The sequence below is a fragment of the Phyllobates terribilis genome, unplaced genomic scaffold, assembly GCF_046119375.1.
Source record: "Phyllobates terribilis strain yellow unplaced genomic scaffold, ASM4611937v1 Scaffold_5666__1_contigs__length_50057, whole genome shotgun sequence".
NCBI lineage: Eukaryota > Metazoa > Chordata > Amphibia > Anura > Dendrobatidae > Phyllobates > Phyllobates terribilis.
Window position 1 is genome coordinate 41,658 of NW_027368411.1, and position 8,401 is coordinate 50,058.

An 8,401-nucleotide genomic window follows, 5' to 3' on the forward strand; every position below is an offset into this window, starting at 1 on the left:
AGTAATAGCGAATATGGTTTGTCTTTCTTGAAGTAGTTTGTTTGTGGCTGGTGTTTAGTGTAACCCTTGTTGTTTTGTTGTTGTTGAAACGTACATGTGTTTTTTGCGCACTCTCCCCTTTTATTATTTAATTTTCCTACTTCTATTGTATGAAGAGTACGACCTTCCAAAAACAACATAAATTTGTATGTAACATTTTTCTATATCTCAAACCTCATGGTTCCCCGCAAGCTTCTTAATTTGACATTACGATATAAAATCCGATACAATTTCGAGATGTAATTGCATATTTTTTGTGTTTATCCTGTCCTCCTACGGTCAAGTTGTTCGTCCATCCTCGGGGCCATCCACTGCTGCAACGTCTTTTTCCATGTAGTACTGTGTCACATATTGATTGTTATGCGTAATTTGTCTTACCATTTATGTGTTTAAAATTTCGTTTACATACTTCATTTCCCCATCTGTACCTGCATTGTTTGTTCGATGTTGTTGAATGCTTCTTTAAACACGACATTTCTCGTGTAGTTTGGTGGGTTGCGCTCGCTTTCTAGCAACATAAGTCCCGAGGTTCTTGTCACCCTGGAGATAGCCACATATAGTTGGCCGTGATTGAATACCGGTTTTGGAAGGTACAGACCGACGATGTTTAATGATTGTCCCTAGCTCTTGTTTATTGCCATCGCGAAACACGCCTTTACCGGGAATTGCCTTCTTTTCATTATGAAAGGCCACCTTGTTTGAGTCGAGCTTAAAGTGATTCGTGGAATTATGACTCTATTACCCACGCAGTTGCCTGTGATTATTTCCGCCTCAATAACCCATTCTCCAAGGTGTGTTATGATTAACCTTGTTCCGTTGCAGAGTCCTTTTGTGGGGTTAACGTTTCGTAGAAGCATGACCGACAATCCCTTCTTCAGGTGTAGATCATGTGGTGGCATTCCTGTAATGGTATATAAGTGATGTTTAAATGCTGTTGTAGTTCCTTTTCCCTACTCCGCAAAGCACTAAATACGTATGACATAGTCGATTTAGTTGGAAGATGCAATACAGTTATTAGAAATGGTGCTTTAATGAGGTGGACATTTTATTCGACGTTGATTGGAGCTTACCTGGGAAGTTGAGCGTGTTGAGTTATTCTATAGGCTACATTTGTCGTTGTTCTGTTGTGTCCGTAGATGCCATGCATACCTCATCCGAGTTTTTGTACGTCCTCACTTCCCCTTGTAGGGCGTCAAACATATGTTCGTTGATTTCATCTGCATCCTAATTCAATGGGGTAAGGATCGCCCTGTCTTGTAGATACAATGTGTCTGCTAGCTTTGTCTGGTACTCTGGGAATACCTTGTCGATGAGATCCTGTATATGGTTTGTTCCAAGTTTGATGAGGTATTTTTGTGGTATCATAATCCAGTAGCCTCGTCCTCATCTCCTTTTTTATTGCCGGTTCCTTCCCCTCCCCAACCCGCCTAATCCATGCATTGAACTCCTGCTTCTCTGTATCTATCGCCCCGTTTGCCCTTTTTTCTGAAACCCTCATGCTTTGACTCATCTTTAGTATTTCACAACTCTTCCATAGTGGGGAGTTGTTAATCGATGCTTGGACTATGTCTTGTCTCTTTCCCTTTGTTATAACCGGCAAGATTTGACGGAAATCTCCTCCTAAGAGCACCGGTATGCCCCCAAATAACCAGTTCTTGTTGCTTTCGTGTTTTGTTGCTCTTATGTCTTGCAATGTTCTATCAAGTGCTTCAAACGCAAGCCTTTGTGTCATTGGAGCCTCATCCCAAATTATTAATTGGACTTCTTGTATGAGCTGCGCCAAGTGCGATCTTTGTGGTATTCCACACGTGTTGTCTTCTAGTAGCTCTAAGGGGATCACAAATCTGTTGTGTGCTGTTCGACCGCCCATTAGAAGCAATGCTTCTATCCCTGCCACATAATACCATGTTAAGTTACATGACATGGAGAATGCAATAAATACGTTCATTTATTTATTCTAATTAGTTTGTTAGCCTATTCCCCGTATTGGATAGGTCAGTACTCTCAACCATTCTTATTTAGTGGCAACTGCAAAGTGCTAAATAGTTAAACTGTCCAGTAGTGCTGACGTTTTTTTTTTCATTTACAGTATTTGTATTTACCTAGTTGAGATAATGCCTTGTTATTCACAAATCTAGGTTGCAAACTATTAAAATGATTATTGCGTTGAATGTGTACCTGATGAAGCTACAGCTAGGACAATGTTTCCTTCGGAACGTATCTTGGCCATTATTACCTTATATAGGAATGTTTTTCTCGTGCCGCCCGCCCCATAGACAAAGAATAACCCCCCGATTTATCCTCGACTGTTGTCAACACTCTTGTGTATACTATCATCTGTTCGTGGTTCAGTTGTGGTTTTAGTGCTTCATGCAGATCTGCCATTTCTGCCGTGTTGTATGCCAATTCTTCCCGAATCAGCCTGTTATCCATAGGGGTCAGCAGTGATCTGTCTGGCATTGGAAGGTCGGGGTAGTCTGTTAGCAATTTTCCGTGTCTCCCCAGGTTGTCCTCTATTTGAATAAGGCATTATGTCTGTATTTGCTCATCAGTCAATTGAAGTGTTGGGAATCTTAACATGCGTCTTTTCTGGTATAGTATGTCCTCGGATAAGGCTTCCCAATTTGCAGCCCAAAGCTTCGACGGTGAGCTCACTTCGCAGAATAATAGTATTGTTACAAATAGCTCCCTCAGCTGCATCCCAGTTGCCCATAGTTGTGCTTCTGTAATCGCGTCCATCCATTCCCGGTCTTCATTTAACATTCCTCTGGCGTAGGCAGGCCTCCCTGTATGTAGTGTACACATGGCCCCTTACCGTTCAAATATCATCATACGACAACGGTCCTTTCACCACATTCAATAGCATTCTCATATAGTACCTTTCACCCGCATCCGGGTTGCAGTATACTATCCTCCCAATTGGTTTCTGGCTCTCGCGCTTTGTCCACTGTTTTGCTGTCCTATTCCACTTATATTTCGTTGGTATTTCTACGTAAGTGTATTGCCGTGCTTCTGGATCTCGTTTGTTCAGTGCGAGCCACTCCTGTGAACATGCTCTGTTTCACACGATCAGATGATACTATGCTGGCCAAGTGTTGGTAATCTGATAGTGTTACAGGAATCTGATTTATCAAGTGAAATGATAGGCGAAGGACGGCGGGCCAGCTGTAGTGTATGTCAAACCTGAAGAGGCACCATAGTGCCTCGCACGCTGATAGGAATCTGCACATTATGTAGCTATTTATCTCATCAATTTCCCTTTCAGTGATTGATTCTCCATTCTCTGATTCACCTCCATCTTTCATTAATAACACCGTTGCACGGTCAGGTCCCTTATTTATGTACTTGAACATGTATTTTATTGCCCGTGATTGATTACACCACTCCACGTTTATGTGGGCATCGTATTTAAGGAATAAGTACCGGTTATATGGTACAACATGTCCATTGTTGAGATCAATTCTCCCCTTTGTCACCTTTCTGTCATTATCTTTGCGTTTGTATACCGGGAAACCTTCCTGATCTAATGTTGTCTCTACGTAGAACGGCCTCGGGAATCGCTTTGAGCACTCACCGTTATTCATGCACGGGGCACTCTTGTTTGAGTCCCGCAAGGTCCGTGCATCATATGGTTTGTAACTGCTTTGTAAGCTTGCGGATCCATCTCCTGACATGGGATTTCTGCACATATGTAGTTGTCCAAATCTTTCCCCACTCTGACATTGGCCTTGTTTTTCAGCCAGAGAAGTATATGTGCATGTGGTAGCCTCTCTTCTGGAACTCTATTGTGTATATAACTGCGAAAAGATGTAAATATAATTGTGAGCTTTATTCAGTGATGTATAAATTTTGTAACAGGGAATCATTTGTTTGCCAGCATACTGATTATAAAAGATTAAAAAAGATGTTGTTCTTTGTTGTCTGATTTATCTGCTGAGCTACATTGACTACTTAAACCCTTATTTTGTTGTAAGCTATAGAACCTTTCAACTCCTTATTTCTCCGGTTTATGTACTCATAAACATGTACTATTGAGACCATGTATTTCTTATGAGCTTGCATAAACTTCTGCTTTTTCCGAAACCATCTTGTTTGTGTTTAGTTCACTTTTTTAATGGGATTGGTTTTTTGGGGAGCTTTACGTAGACTCTTGAAAGCTTGATAAATATGAGTTTCTGGTTTAGCATCATTTTTTCCTGATACTTTGATTTTTATTTTTACCTTACATAAATTACCTTAATTCATGAGTTTCTGGTATATTATCAGCTCATTTTCTCTGAAACCACGAATTAGTTATATGCATAATTAGACTTTGTTAATTTTTGAAAACAGGACTTTTCTGGTACATCAGCTTTCTAAATTCATCAGAATGTGTAAGCCTTTTCTAGCTTAATATGTGAATGTGGTTAGTAAATATCTGTCTAAAATTTTGTGGAGATTGTTCGTTTTAAATCCAGTTTCTTCCCTAATTTGTATGATCTAGTGTAAGGGGGGTATTTATGAAATAGTTGTAAATTGGAACAGAATTACAGTGCCGGTGTAGTTAAGTTGTACCTACATGTAGGGGTCCAAAGATTTCCTTCATCTTCATGTCCCTATCATCTGGTTCAGTTTGAGCTTGAACAGTCTTGTCATGAGGTCCGATCTGTCATTGGGCGTCAGCCACTTGAATGGGGAGAAAATGTTAGTCATTTCCGGCCATTTTGGATTCGCTGTGAAGGTAATGAATAATGCTGGATTCCCGTAGGCCCTGCAGAGAGCCATAGCATCCTAGTGGTTTTGTGCCATATATCTGGGGCTGCCTGTGAATGTGGCAGGTAGGATTATTCTCTTTCCCACTGCTCTGGCATCAGTATCTCCCTACATAACAGCGTTGTAGATATTATTGTATAGATCTATACGCAATTCTTTTTGGTTGAATTGGATCCGTCGTAGCCGCCCCTCCTCTACAGCCGTGTAAGCATCCACAATGTATTGGTGGAATAGCCTTCCCGCATGTGTTAATGTGAAACCCTCATTACATCTTTGTTGTATGTGGAAACAATAATATTCTCGCATAGTTACGTATTCGCGTTTGCCTCGTGCATCTGTTTCATGTGTGGAGTACTCAATCTTGACATGAAAACCGTCTTCTCCATGTGGGAACAACATAGGATATTGTAGAGCCATGTACATAGGATGCAGTTCTGAGATACACTGTGGGCCTGCAACCTTGCTCTCGACTTAGATGTCCCTTGGGGCAGTGCTATCTCCCAAATCCCCAATGATAAGAGCAGCCACCTCTGGAACCGATGGTAGATTGTACTGTCGTAGGTGTGGAGAGCGTTGACCAATAAACTTTAGCTTGAAGTCTATCGATTGATTTGTCTGTGCCTAATCTCTAGCCATTCTGAATGCCTTTGTTGCAGCACTGTGCTTATCCAGCATCTCAATAAGGCCGGTAACTATTGCCGGATCAACATCAGTACTCGTAAGGTTCATACAACCCATTCTCTGCTACACCTCAGTCTGAGTATCACAAAAATACAACTGAGCATAACGCGGCTGATTTCCCTCAGTAGGCAGTAGACTACCAATCCGGTGATAGTTTTGACCACATATACGAAGGTATATGGACCTCGTGTATGATTGATTTTGTCATCAATTTTTGCTCCAAAAGATGTGCACGCGAACATGCTGTTGTAGACCCTTATTTTTTGTCGGAATCCTGCTGCAGTTGTAGTCATTGCGGTCAACAGGGAATACAATGGTTCTGGTGGTGGGTGTATAATTGGCATTTTAACCTTCCCCTCTTGACAACATATGGAGAATGATGGATTGTTTTTGTTGGAGGACTGGACCCTTTCTTCAATCCACACTACTGCATTGCATGAGCTACATTGGATTGTTGTTGGATCAAGATTTGCGTACTTCACATTCGTATCTGGTGACAGTATTGTTGTTTTAATTTTGTGCTGGATTATTTGCCGAATGTCAATTTATAGTAAGCAAACTTACTTTCAGGATTGATTTCCGGTGGTTTCTTTGTCTTTCCCACTCTAACTGGTTGTGCTGTGCCGCCTATAGTCATGGTATTTCTTTAATGTCAGATGGATTAGTCAAGAGGTATGGTGGAGGAAACATTTCAGGCTGTGCAGTAAAAAATGGGTTACATACTTTGTAGATGTCATTTGGATACCGCATAATGTGTGAATGATCCCATGTTCATCAGCCTATTTTGTTGTTCCAAATCTAAGGGAAAACCGGAACCCTCCTAAGTCCGGCAAGTTATCTGCAAAAATGATGGAAGATTAAATTAGCAGATTTCAATTGACCTCTAATTTGTAAATCAATTACAGTTTGTAAATATACCAAGTACGTTGCTATTTTTCTTCCTTCCCATTGTAGTAGCCTCTCGGTTCCCATTTATTTAGCTTGATGTAGTATCCACTGCCTGTTGTTTTGTGTCTTATTTTTGCTTCATTCTGTGTTTATTCATTCATATGTGTAAGAATTTGGTTGATCTAGAATTACTCTGAGAAGTCTTTTATATTGTTCTGATCCCTGACTTTGTTAATGAAATTGTAACTGCTTCTTTAATGTGAGTTTATTCCTGTCTGTTTAAGGGTATGTAACATGTGTGAATGTGTGAACGCTTTTATAGTCTTCTTATTCCTGAGGTGCTTCATATTCTTGTTGCCCATATTTTATTTGGCAGACCTTCATATGTAGACTTTCTGTTAAAGTCTATGTAACTCCTTGTGTGAATTTGAGAAGGCTTTTATTTTGTTCTGTTTGTTGACTATATTAAAGGATTTCTAACTGCATTTTTTTTATTGTTGTATGTTTAAGGCAATGCAACTCCATGTTTTAATGTGAGAAGGCTTTTTCATTCTTCTAACTCTTTAATAAATTCATTTATTTGTAACTGCATATTTGCTTCAGCTCTTTTATGACCGTATTTCCTTTTGCAGTCCTCTGTTTCTATAGTTCTGTCATTGGATGTTTATTTCCATGTGTGAATCTGAGAATTCCTTTTCATTGTTCTGATTGTTGACTATATTTATGGATTTGTAACTGCATATTTATTGTGATTTTATTCCTGTATGTTTATGGCCACGTTAATCCATGTTTTAATGTGAGAAGGCCTTTTAATTCTTCTGTTTCCTAAAAAATTCATTGATTTGTAACCGCATTTTCCCTCTGGTTTTGTTCCTGCATGTTTCAGGCCATGTAAATCCACGTTTCAATGTGAGAAGTATTTTTTATTGTTCTGATTCCTAATTAATTTCATTGATTTTCAACTGCATTTTTAAATTGATTGTAGTCGTGCATGTGTATGCATTCTAAGCAAGTTTTTCCACTGAAGGTTTTTTTTGGACACTGTATTATGATCTGTTTCATAAACATGCATGGTAAAATGTGATTGTATTCCTGCGTGTTTCTACATTAGCTATTCTGAAATCTGAAATACCACCACTGGTGTATCAGTTGTACTGCTACCTTGTGATTAGTTTTATTCTGTTTGTTTCATTTTGGCCACTACGAAGTACCGATTTCTTTCCTCAAAATGTTGCAGCTCATGGTTGGCTTACATTTCCTATACCCAACCCTAAGGGTCTGCAAATGACGTGTGCTGAGTATATTTATGCTATTTCTAATTCTACATGAGTTAGGCATTGAATTTAAGGTTGAGAAGTGGACTGAGAAGCTGCGTGTGGTGTTTCAGGTCCTGATGTTGCATATTGTGCTGGTTCAGGTTCTACATCTGGATCCAGGAATTCACTCAGTGGCAGTGCAACACATTAAGGGTGGTTGAAGGACAGATACTGTTGACAGTTGAATCCTAAAACATAACATAGTTGTTTCTAAACAGGTGTCTTTGAACAAAATATATATAGCCCGACAAAGTAGTGTGAATGTAGGAATCAAAAAAATACAAACATAACATAGAGTGATTCATCTATGATCCAAAGTAGTGAAATCAATGGAAAGAATACTGGCCATGATTATATAAAGGGATTAAGACTTCAGCAAGACCATTTCTGGTGCGAGGCTTATGAGAGGAAATGTGAATACCCGGTTGTAGTCCTGCATGTTTATGCATTCTAAGAAAGTTTTCTAGTCATGGAGCGATTCAACTATGTGCCAAAGTAGTAAAGTTGATTGAAACAATCCTCACCATGATGACAATGGTCTCAAAGACAGTGAATAGATGACGTGTGGCAACACCAGCACGGTTGAATATATGTAGCACTTGCTAAATTATGGCGAAAATGGTTTTGAACAATAGCTATAAAGTCTAAGTTGATGATGAAGGATTTAACACTTAGCAGCTTATTTTTGTTTGATTGCATGAATTCATTTCAAAATGGCACATTTA

The 8,401-nt window shown here is 39.5% G+C and overlaps 1 pseudogene; it reads right to left on the bottom strand.

The window, feature by feature from the left end:
- Nucleotides 1-318: 318 nt before the first annotated feature.
- Nucleotides 319-6,109, bottom strand: LOC141250419 (uncharacterized; annotated as a pseudogene).
- Nucleotides 6,110-8,401: the final 2,292 nt, after the last annotated feature.